General features: G+C 44.2%; 1 pseudogene; it reads left to right on the top strand.

Annotated features, from left to right (window-relative positions):
* Nucleotides 1-379: 379 nt before the first annotated feature.
* On the top strand, nt 380-6,306 carry LOC136484831 (purple acid phosphatase 22-like; annotated as a pseudogene).
* The last annotated feature ends 5,070 nt before the right edge of the window (nt 6,307-11,376 follow it).

The raw sequence follows: 11,376 nt of genomic DNA, 5'->3' as shown, positions 1-11,376 counted from the left end.
CATGTGTCTCTTCTACTCATCTCGTGTCGCCTTGGTTACCACGGAACCGGCTCAAACCAGTCTCCTTACAATATTATTACAAGAACGAACAACGAAGGGGCAGCAAGAACAACTTTAATTGAGGCACTGCTTTTGCATTGCTCAGGACCTGAGTCCCAGATGATGCCGTCCGTCGACGATGAGTATATCCGGCCGCCGCAACGGGCGCTGGTGCTCACGGCGCACGACAAGCCGGCATCCCATCCTCAACAGGTGCCTGCAGCTTCGATTAACATGCTGCAGCCAGTGCATAGTACGCTAGCTGCCCCGGCCCAAAGATGCAGACATGCAGTATAAGTTGTCGTCTTTTCTCGCTCCAACACAGGTGCACATTTCGGCTGTGGGGGCGAACGGCATGCGAATTACTTGGGTCACCGACGACCGTAGCGCACCGTCCGTGGTGGAGTACGTAACATCTCCGGGCGAGTACACTGCTGCGACCGAGACGGGCTACCAGACCTCGTACCAGTTCTTGTCATACACATCGGGCGCCATACACCACGTCACCATCGGCCCCCTAGAGCCGGGCACGACTTACTACTACCGGTGCGGCGGCAGGGCCTGCGACGAGTTCTGCCTCCGGGCACCTCCGGCCACTCTGCCCATCGAGTTCGTTGTCATCGGTGACGTGGGGCAAACGGAGTGGACGGCGTCGACGCTGTCCCAAATCGGCGCCGCGGGCGCGGACCACGACCACGACATGGTGCTGCTTCCGGGAGACCTCTCGTACGCGGACGGCCAGCAGCCGCTGTGGGACTCGTGGGAGCGGCTGGTGCAGCCGCTGGCGAGCGCGCGGCCGTGGATGGTGACGGAGGGGAACCACGAGAAGGAGACGCTGCGCGAGCCCGACAGGCCGGCGCGGCGCTTCGTGGCGTACGACGCGCGGTGGCGCATGCCGCACAAGGAGAGCTCGATGCGTCGGGCGGCAAGGTGCACGTCGTCATGCTGGGCTCCTACCACTACGTAGAAAACAATTTTTAGCAACGGTTCGATTCTTTTTAGGGGCGATTGGTGATGGAGCCGCCCCTACAGTGACGTGCTAGGGTACCCAGACACCAGCCGCCCCTATAAACGGAACAGCAGGGACGGCTGGTGTTACGAGCCGCCCCTACAAATGGGGTCTGATTTGTAGGGACGGCTCAATCACCAGCCGCCCCTGGAAATGGTATTTGTAGGGGTGGCTGGTGATTGAGCCGCCCCTACAAATGGCCCTGTATTTATAGCACCGATTTGTAGGGGCGGCTCAATCACCAGCCGTCCCCATATAAAACAGATGCAGCTCATTTTTCTTCCTCGGGTCACTCACTCCAGCCCGTGAAAAAAAGGTGGGGAGGCCTTGGGCACCTCCCAAAAATTGCTCTATTATGGGGGGAATGTTTTGGTCTCAAATCCTTTAGTGGAGAGGTTGTAGAAGGTAAGAAAATACTATTCCAAACTTTTTTTGAAGTTTTAATGGTTGGTTAGTGAGTAATTAGAGTTTTGTTTTTCTCTCTCTTCTATGATGCTTGGGCTATTTATGAGCAAATTAGACCCAACTTTTAAATGTACTAGGGTAAATTAGGGAGGGGAACAAGATCATACCCTTATTTGATCCATGTTTCTTGATTTTAGTGAACTATTAGTTAGTTTTATGGATGTTTCATGTGCATGTGATCTAGATCTAGGGTTTAGTTTTTTTTATTAATTTCGTTTTTGTAAATTTATGTTTGATAAAATTGGACTAGGGTTTGTATGAAAGATATTGGGTAAAGTATAATTATTGCTAATTGTTGTCTTTGAAATTGTTTATTGTAATCAATAAATATGTATTTTAATTATTTATGGATAAATAGAACATTAATTAATTTTTCTCTACCATGGTGTGTTTGTATGCTTCATGTAATTATATTAGATTTATATTCATATATATCTGAGGTATATACAATTATTCTCAAATAATTATTACTTTGATTCATTTTTATATATATCTGAACTAGTCCTTTAATGTTTGTTTTGTTGTTGTTGTAAAAGATAGAGTACATGAACTCTTAGATGTATGGTTCGTTAAGGTTTAAGGCAGGTTTCTGTGAAGAGGTGGATAAATTTATTGAAGCCGCAACGAAGCATGCAACGACATTGAAAGAGAATAAGGATACAATTATTTGCCCCTGTAAAGATTGCAAGAACCGTATGGCATGGACAGATGTGACTATCATCATATCACATTTGATTATGCGAGGATTTGTTGAGGACTACACAGTGTGGATTCATCATGGTGAAACGGTTATTGATAACGATGGGGATGAGGAGGAATACGACGACGAAACCATAGAATCCCTGTCCCAATATTCAGCAGAGCTTGATGCACGAATGGATTTTGAGTTTGGCAATGAACAAGGTGGTGATGCTGGTGATTGGGATGGTAACGACGAATGTGGTGCCAATAATGATGGTGGAGCACGTGTCGGAGTTGAAGATGATTTAGATGACATGATTCGAACCCTTAGATCAGAGATTTTACTAAATAGCCCGAAGGTCTAGAAAATTTGGAAAGAGTGACAAAAGCATCGAAGTAGACTGTGTATGGTGTTGAAAAGGGCTGTCCGACACATTGGACATTACTACGTTTTGTGCTTGAGCTGCTCATCCTGAAGGCTAAGTACGGCTGGTCAGACTGTAGTTTCAATGATCTATTGTATCTCCTGTCATGGGTGCTGCCACAACCAAACTCAGTTCCCGCCAACACGTACCAAGCGAAGAAGGTCATAAGTCCATTGACAATGGGGGTTGAAAAAATACATGCATGCCCCAACCACTGTATACTTTTTCATGGCGAAACGTTCAAGTCATTGGATAAATATCCCCGGTGTGGGGCCAGCCGGTACAAGAACAATGACCTTTACGGTGGGGACGAACCATCCACGGGGAAAAAGAGAAATAAGAAGGGTAAAAAAAGGTGGTACAAGAATCTCAGCCCCCAGAGGACACTCCATTAGGCAACGATGCAAAGCAGAGAAGAATTCCTGCCCTAGTAATGTGGTACCTGCCAGTGACCGACCGCTTGAGACGTATGTTCCTAAACCCTAAAGAAGCTGCACTCATGACATAATGGGATGATGAGCGCAAGGTGGATGATGATAAGATTGCACACCCGGCTGATTGTAGTAAGTGGCAAAGGTTTGATGAGAAGCACAAAGAATTCAGCGATGACCTAAGGAATATACGGTTTGGCCTGAGCACCGATGGAATGAATCCCTTCAATGAGATGATGAGCAACCACAGCACATGGCCAGTGATCTTGACCATGTACAACATTTCAACATGGTTGTGTCAGAAGAGAAAGTACCTTCTCCTCACTATTCTTATTTCTGGCCCTAAACAACCAGGCATTGATATAGACGTGTTCCTCGAGCCCTTGATGCAAGAAATGGAGAGGCTATGGAGGCATGGGGAGCAGATGTACGATGCGTTTCGAAAGAAGGACTTCATATGTAGTGCAATAATATTTGTTACTACCAATGATTACCCCGCGCTGTTTGCTTTGTCTGGACAGATCAAAGGGAAGACGGGATGCTTGGTTTGCTTGGATGGTACTACATGGGTGTACCTGGATGCATCCAAGAAGATAGTTTACCTAAGGAACCGACGCTTCTTAAAGACAAGTCACAAGCACCGCAGCAAATTATTCTTTAGATTTTATGACAACGCCCCAGAGATTGAACCCTCTCCGGAGAGACGTCATAACGGAGAACATGTGTACAGAATGGTGAAAAACATACGCGTCGTTTATGGACACTGGATGCCAAAGAGCTAGCAGCTGCAAATACTCTTCGGGAGAAAGAGCGCATCCGTAGTGCGAAGCTAAGGGAAGAGTCCCTTAAGGTTGCGGCATACATTGCCTTGGCTTTCAAAAATCTTCAACACCACTCTACTATATGGCTACCATACAACTTCGAGTAAGCTCAACTCTATACTTAAAGCTTTGTTTGATATATTTCATTCGATGCAAAAGGGCTTATATAGTTCTATGATTAAATCCATGCAGCAACCACTGGATTTGTATAGCCGTCGATGTCGGGAGGAGCATGGCATGGGTCTTTGATTCATTAGATAAGGACACGGTGACATACAAAGACTTCATATCGATTCTCAAGACGTATACATATCGACAATCCTCATTAGCTTATATGTTTGTATACATACTTGTAATGTTCACTTTTGGATACTAACAAATTGTATTTGCTAAAATAATTCGAATAGGGCATTTAGGTTCTATGTCACTAATCATCATGGAAGGCATGATCCAGCAAGGAAGGAAAAGCTGGCTATAAAAACACTATGTGCGGTAAGTGTAACTTACTTCTTCAGTACTCCGTTACATGGCTGTCAAAAGCATTACTAAACATTTTCATATGCAAAACACACAGTGCCCCAAGCAGAAACCTGAGAGTGTACATTGTGGATACTATATATGTTCTATGATGGGTAACACCGGTGTCTACAGGAGACACCCCTTAAGGGTAAGTTTGAACCTCTTCACCCATAGTATAAAAACTTCATAAATGGTATGAAATACTAAACCGAAACTTATTTTCTTGTAGTGGAGAGAAGAGAAAGGAATGAAAAGAGACCCATACAAGGATGACCAACTCTTAGAGCTCGTCGGCGACCTTTGCAACTTCATATTGGACCAGATTGTACACGTCAGAGGCGCCTACCATGACCGAGAGTCTGAGTTAGGTACAAATCCTCAGTACCAACACCTTCGTGAGACAAAAAGGCTAGCTCTAGGACGTTGATAATAATGTGTATGGAATTTGTATATTTAATGATGGATTGTATATATTCATATGAATTGGACTTGTAATTGTAGTTTATAGAATACTCTTATGTTTGTAGTCGCGGTCGCGGGGTGTTCGGCAACGCGAACGCTGGTCACGGGGCGTTCGGCATCACGAACGCGGTTCGGAACGTTGGTTGTGGGATGTTCGGCAAAGCGATTTTGAATTGAAAATTTGATTTTTTTTGCGGGAAAACGTACTGTAGGGGCGGTTCTAGATTGAACCGCCCCTACAAATACCCGTTGGTAGGGGCGGCTGGTACTATAGCCGCCCCTAAAAATCGATTTATAGGGGCGGCTGGTGTTTCCAGCCGCCCCTACAAATTGATTTGTAGGGGAGGCTGGTAATAAGAGCCGCCCCTACAAATAGATTTGTAGGGGCGGCTGGAAACACCAGCCACCCCTACAAATCGATTTGTAGGGGCGGCCTGGGAACCGCCCCTACAAATGCATGATTTGTAGAGACCCTTGTGTAGGGGCGGCTGGGTAAACCGCCTCTACAAATGGTCTACAACCGCCCCTAGAAATGCTTTTTGACGTAGTGTACGCCGAGCTCGAGGCGGAAGGGTCGGAGCAGCAGCAGCACGCGTGGCTGCGGAGGGACCTTGCGGCGGTGGACCGGCGCGGGACGCCGTGGCTGCTGGTGCTCATGCACGTGCCGTGGTACAACACTAACTGGGCGCACCAAGGCGAGGCCGAGAGCCTGCGCAGGGCCATGGAGAGCCTGCTCTACGAGGCGCGTGTGGATGTCGTCCTTCGCCTCTCACACCCATGCCTATGAGGGCTTTGTGAGTACATTGCATTTAGCTAGTGGCTCGGTTTGCTGAAACTTGACTGAATTGGCTAAAAAACACTGTTCTGGCTGAATTGTTGTGAGAGAAAAATATTGTTTCAGCTGAAAAAACAAGTTGAATAGTGTGGATTATAAGGTAAGCCGAATGGGGCCAGTATCATTTCATTTGAGAGCTCTTTCAATCGTCATTTGTGTTGTTACTCGTCGCAGGAGAGGATTTATGACAACGAGGCCAACAGCCAGGGCCCGATGTACATCACCATTGGTGACGCAGGCAACAACAAAGCTCATAAGTATCATTCAGACCACATGATTTCCTCTCAGACTTAATGCATGCGAGTCGCGTTGATGAACGCTACTAACAGTTAAATTCCTTGTGTTCTGAACATTCATGAGTGACCATAAGCTGTGGCGCACCTGTCGCTGTCCCGGGAGGTAAGCTTTGGGCACGGGCGGCTGAGGATCATGGACAACAGGAGAGCAGAATGGACGTGGCACCGTAACAACGATGAGGACGCCCAAGTCAGCGACGAGGTCAGGTTGGAGAGCTTGGCTAGCCCATAACGGGGAACGGCCCTTTCAACAGCAATGTGAAAAACGATGATGAGTTGTTTGTTGGAAGTACCTCATTCAAATGTGGTATGTGTGGGGCAATAGATTTGTGTGGACCTTATAGTGGGGAGAACCAGCGCACCCAACAATATTATGGGCTTTTGTCTCATAAAAACTTCCTGCTCCGCGGACAAAACTTAAATTTTTGCCATCCAACTATATATTTCCATTGTTTGATTTTTGCAACCTACTTCCTGGGTTCAAAATTAGAAGACATTTAACTTTCTTAAAGCATCTCAAGTCTGACCAAAATTATGAAAAAAATTACAAAATTTTATGACATCAAATAGGTATACTATGAAAGTACACTTGATGAAAAATCTAATGATATTTAGTTGGAATCATAAATGCTATTATTTTATTATATAAATTTGGTCAAACTTGATATGTTTTGATTCTCCAAGAAAATTGGAAAGACTTATAATTTGGGATGGAGGGACACTACTGGAAACTCGAATACTTCTGTGGATGATGATTTTTTCTGTGCGTTTTCTCAGAACACACAGAAAAATTGGAATTATTCTGTTGGTTTCAAAAAATCCCCACAGAAATATAAAAAAAACCGACAGAATAACTGAGTTATTTTTCTGTGCATGACAATACACACAGAAAAACAATGCACACCCACATAGAAATAGCAATTATTCTGTGGGTTTTTTCTAACTCACAGAAAAAACGACACAGGCACAGGAAAATGGCAATTATTCTGTTGGTTTTTGGTTTACACACAGATTAAAATTAGGTACGCACAGGAAAAATAAGTTCCAGGAATGGATTTGGCTTTGATGCCTGCCTTTTGGTATTGACGCGGTATAGAATAGAAAAGAGAGTGAAAAAAATAAAAGAAAACAAAAACACCCTAAAACTAAATCCTCCCGCGGCCGCCACCCCAACCCTATCCCAAACGCGCCGCCAGAGGCCGAACTCCGCACGAGACTGCTCGCACTCCCGTAGTCCCATCGCTCCCAGCTCCAAGTCTGCCGCTCGCCGCACAAGACCACCCCCATCTGCACATTCGCCGCTTGCCGCCCGCCGCTAGGCACCCCAGCTCCATGGCCGCCGCTCGCTACCCTAGGTCCGTTGTCGCCTAGATCTGCCTCCAGCCCATCGACGGCCATAGCCACCATCCCGCCGGAGGTCGTAGCCCCTCCGGTGCGTGGCCCTAGCCCTACGGGTGGCCCTTCGGGCGTGGCCTTAGGCCCACCGTCGGCCATCCTGGCGTGGCCCTAGGGTGGCCACCGGCCGGTCAGGAACATCCCCAGGCGGCTGATTACCCCTGGTCTCCCTCTTGTCCAGCGCACGTCCCAGCGTGACGCCCCTCGTCTCTCCGTCGATCTCCACCGCCCCTATTTTCAGTTGAAGTCTGCTTCCCTCAAGATTTGGCCACCGGTGTTGTCTCCGTCAAATCTGAATCGAGTTTTTAGGTTCCTTGTTTCTCCCCTAAAAATGTATATATTATACTTCCTTTCTCTATATGTGGCTATATGTATACAGAAGTAAATCATGGTTCTGATGTACTGCAGTGGAGATTTTGGGCTAAGCAAGGACTGAAGGTTGCTATTGGAGGTACTGTTTACTTTCAAGATAGTGAAGAATTGTTCAGGACCTGTGATTGAGACTCAAAGGTATACTTCTTTCTTCACTAGATTTATTTGTTGTATGTTGTTATTCTACATTTTATTTGTGTGCCCACTTGTCAAGTTTGGAATGTTTGTCCTTGCACCAAAAATAATTGAGCTTCCTTTGTTGTGATATCTAATATATTAATATTTGAAACAAAACTAGTTAATAATGCAAACCGGACACGGATGTATAATGGTTGGCAACATGGCAAAGCTCCCTCAAATGAATGGATTGATGGAACCACATAATTCTTAAATAGTGCATTTTCAATTCCTGGTGTAGCTAAAAATGATACCATTAAGTGTCCTTGTGCACAATGTCGGAACTACTTTAGGCATATAAGATACACTATAGAGATACATTTGTGTAGGCATGGTTTTAAGGAAGACTATGAAACTTGGACTGAGCATGGTGAGGGGCTAATTTCACATGATGGATATGATGATGTGGGAAATAGAGAGGGCATTGATGAAGTTGATCAGATAGATCAAATGTTGGTTGAGCTTGCTGGGCACCATCCACCTATACTGGATGCTGAACCATCAACATATGCCAAAGCTTTCTATAGGATGGTTGCTAGTGCAGATGATTTGGTGCATGATAGAACCACACACTCATGCTTGTCTGCTGTAGCTCGCTTGTTTGCTGTGAAGTCACAGTACAACATGTTCGTCGCAGAATATGATGATATACTAGGCATAGTACATGAACTCCTTCCTCCTGACTCCAAGTTACCTAATGACTTCTACTAATCTAGGAAATTATTAGAGGGTCTTGGTATGCAATATATCAAAATTGATGTTTGCTATAACAATTGCATGCTATTCTACAAAGATAACAAGGACAAAGATAAATGTGATTTTTGTGGTGCTAATCGGTATGTGGAAGGGCGAACAAAGGTTGCACGCAAAGTTTTGTGCTATCTTCCAATCACAAATAGGCTGTAAAGGCTATATCTCCATGGGGAGACAACCAAGTTAATGAGATCATATAGTCCCACAACATGTGGTAAGATGGTGCACCTTTATGACGGAGAGGCTTGGCAACAATTTAATATGGACTATCCAGAATTTGCATAGGAAAAAAGAAATGTGAGCCTTGCAGTAGCAACAGATGGTTTCCAACCATTTGATGTGAATGTTGCACCTTACTCATGTTGGTCAATCTTTGTGACCCCACTGAACCTACCTGCTAGCACACTCTTAAGGTCTGAGTATATTTTCCTCGCACTTGTTGTTCCTGGTCCGGAGCATCTTGGTAGAAAATTGAACGTTTTAATGCAGCCCTTAGTTGATGAATTTCAAGAACGATGGAAGGGGGTCACAACATGGGATGCTTCGTTGAAGGAGTTTACAATGAGAGGAATCTACCTTTGGTCTGTACATGACTTTATGGCTTATGGGGACTTTTTCGGCTGGAGCACCCATGGTAGGTTGTCATGCCCATATGAGTGTGGTTGTCAAGGATTCCTACTCCCTAATGGGCGTAAGGCTTGCTGGTTTGATACCCATAGGCGTTTCTTGACTGAAGATCATCCATTTAGAAATGAAGCTAATGCTTTTCACAAGAACACCAAGCTGTTTGATGAGGCACCTAGGTACTTAACAGGGGAGGAAGTGCAAGCCCATGTGAACCAGTTTGCTGGTGATACACAAACCTACGGTGGATTGCACAATTGGACACATGTACTTTGTTTTAGGCAGCTTCCATATTTCCATAAGTTGCTACTTCCACACAATATTGATGTGATGCATAATGAAAAGAATATGGGTGAAGCCATATGGAACACATGTTTTGACATAGCTGAAAAGAGCAAAGATAATGTGAAAGCTAGGCTAGATTTGGCTATTATATGTAATCGTCCTTCCATGCATTTGATGCAAAAGAGCAATGGGCAGTGGGATAGGCCTAGAGGTCCATTCAGCGTTCACAAAGATGTTAAGCCAACCATCCTACAATGGTTCAAAGAATTGCAGTTCCCAAACTCATATGCATCCAATCTAAAGCGTGGTGTGAATCTGCTGCAAAAGAAATTTTTTGGACTAAAAAGTCATGATTATCACATCTTTATGGAAAGGTTGCTCCCTGTAGTGTTTCATGGATTTTTGCCAGATAATGTGTGGCGTTGTTTGGCTGAGCTTAGTTTCTTCTATCAGCAATTGTGTGCCAAAGAGCTTAGAAAAGATGTTATCCGCTCTCTGGAGGAGAATGTTGCAGTGCTTCTTTGCAAAATGGTGAAGATATTTTCTCCTGGTTTCTTCAATGTTATGCAACATCTCATCATACATCTGCCTTATGAAGCACGATTAGGTGGTCCTGTCCTAGCATGTTGGTGCTATCCATATGAGAGGTAAATCTAGACAAATTCAAATAACTAGTTTATTTATGTCATTGACCGTAAGTTAGCTATCTATAATATGTTGCTCTCACTTCGTAGGTGTATCAAAAAACTTAGGAAAAAAGTAAGAAATAAGGCTCGTGTTGAGGTTGGCATTGTTGAGGGATTTCTTGTTGAAGAGGCTACAAATACACTAAGTCTATATTTTAGACCCCATGCTCCATCTGTTAGAAATAAGGTGCCTCGCTATGATGATTGTGCATCTTCATTTCAAGGTACATGTGACCTTGACATTTTTAAATGCTCGGGTCATTGCATGAGCCCTAGAGGTGTTCGTGAACTCTCAAACAAGGAGTACAAGGTTGCTTTTCTATACATATTGACAAACATGCTGGAGATGGATGATTTCTTCACGTATGTTCTGCCAAAAACATCATTACTGTTCTTTTCTAGATTTTTTATTATCCAGGCATAACAAGAATTTTGTTCATGTAGACACTTCGATAATGAACAGTGGAAGAGCCATATAGCTCCCATAGACCAGCAACGTCATGATTTAAGGTTCAATGGTTGGAAAAATAGCCGTGGTATACAATCTGGTCCAAATTTTTTTGATTGGTTCAAAGAGCAAGTAATTTTCTCATACACTTCAGCCTTTGTTATGTTCCAACATTGTGAATTATGATAAAAAACTTATCACATAATTTGTGTTTTTTCAGTGCTTGAAAACAGCTAGCATTCACAATGGTCTGTTCCAAATGTCCTATGGTTACTACCCTCGAGTTGGGTCCTATGGGTGTTATGATGTCAATGGCTATAGATTCCGTTCAAAGAAATATGAGAGTGGAAGAGTAGGGCTAACAACTATCAATAGTGGTGTTTGTGTAACTTCTTTTGATGAATCAGACAATGCTCTAGAGTATTATGGAACCATAGAAGATATAATTAAAATTGAGTGGGAAGGCAGCATGAAACTAGAGTTGGTGTTGTTTTATTGCTCCTGGTTTGATCCAACACCCAATGGATTGAGGCGTATTGAAGATCTAGGCTTGGTAGAGATCAATCATACATTAAGATTATCAAATTTTGACCCATTTGTGATGGCTAGTTAGGTTACTCAAGTGTACTATCTGTCATACCCATGTAAGAACA

This window comes from Miscanthus floridulus, chromosome 10 (assembly GCF_019320115.1).
Source record: "Miscanthus floridulus cultivar M001 chromosome 10, ASM1932011v1, whole genome shotgun sequence".
NCBI classification, from domain to species: Eukaryota; Viridiplantae; Streptophyta; class Magnoliopsida; order Poales; family Poaceae; genus Miscanthus; species Miscanthus floridulus.
This window is presented reverse-complemented; position numbering and strand designations above follow the sequence as displayed.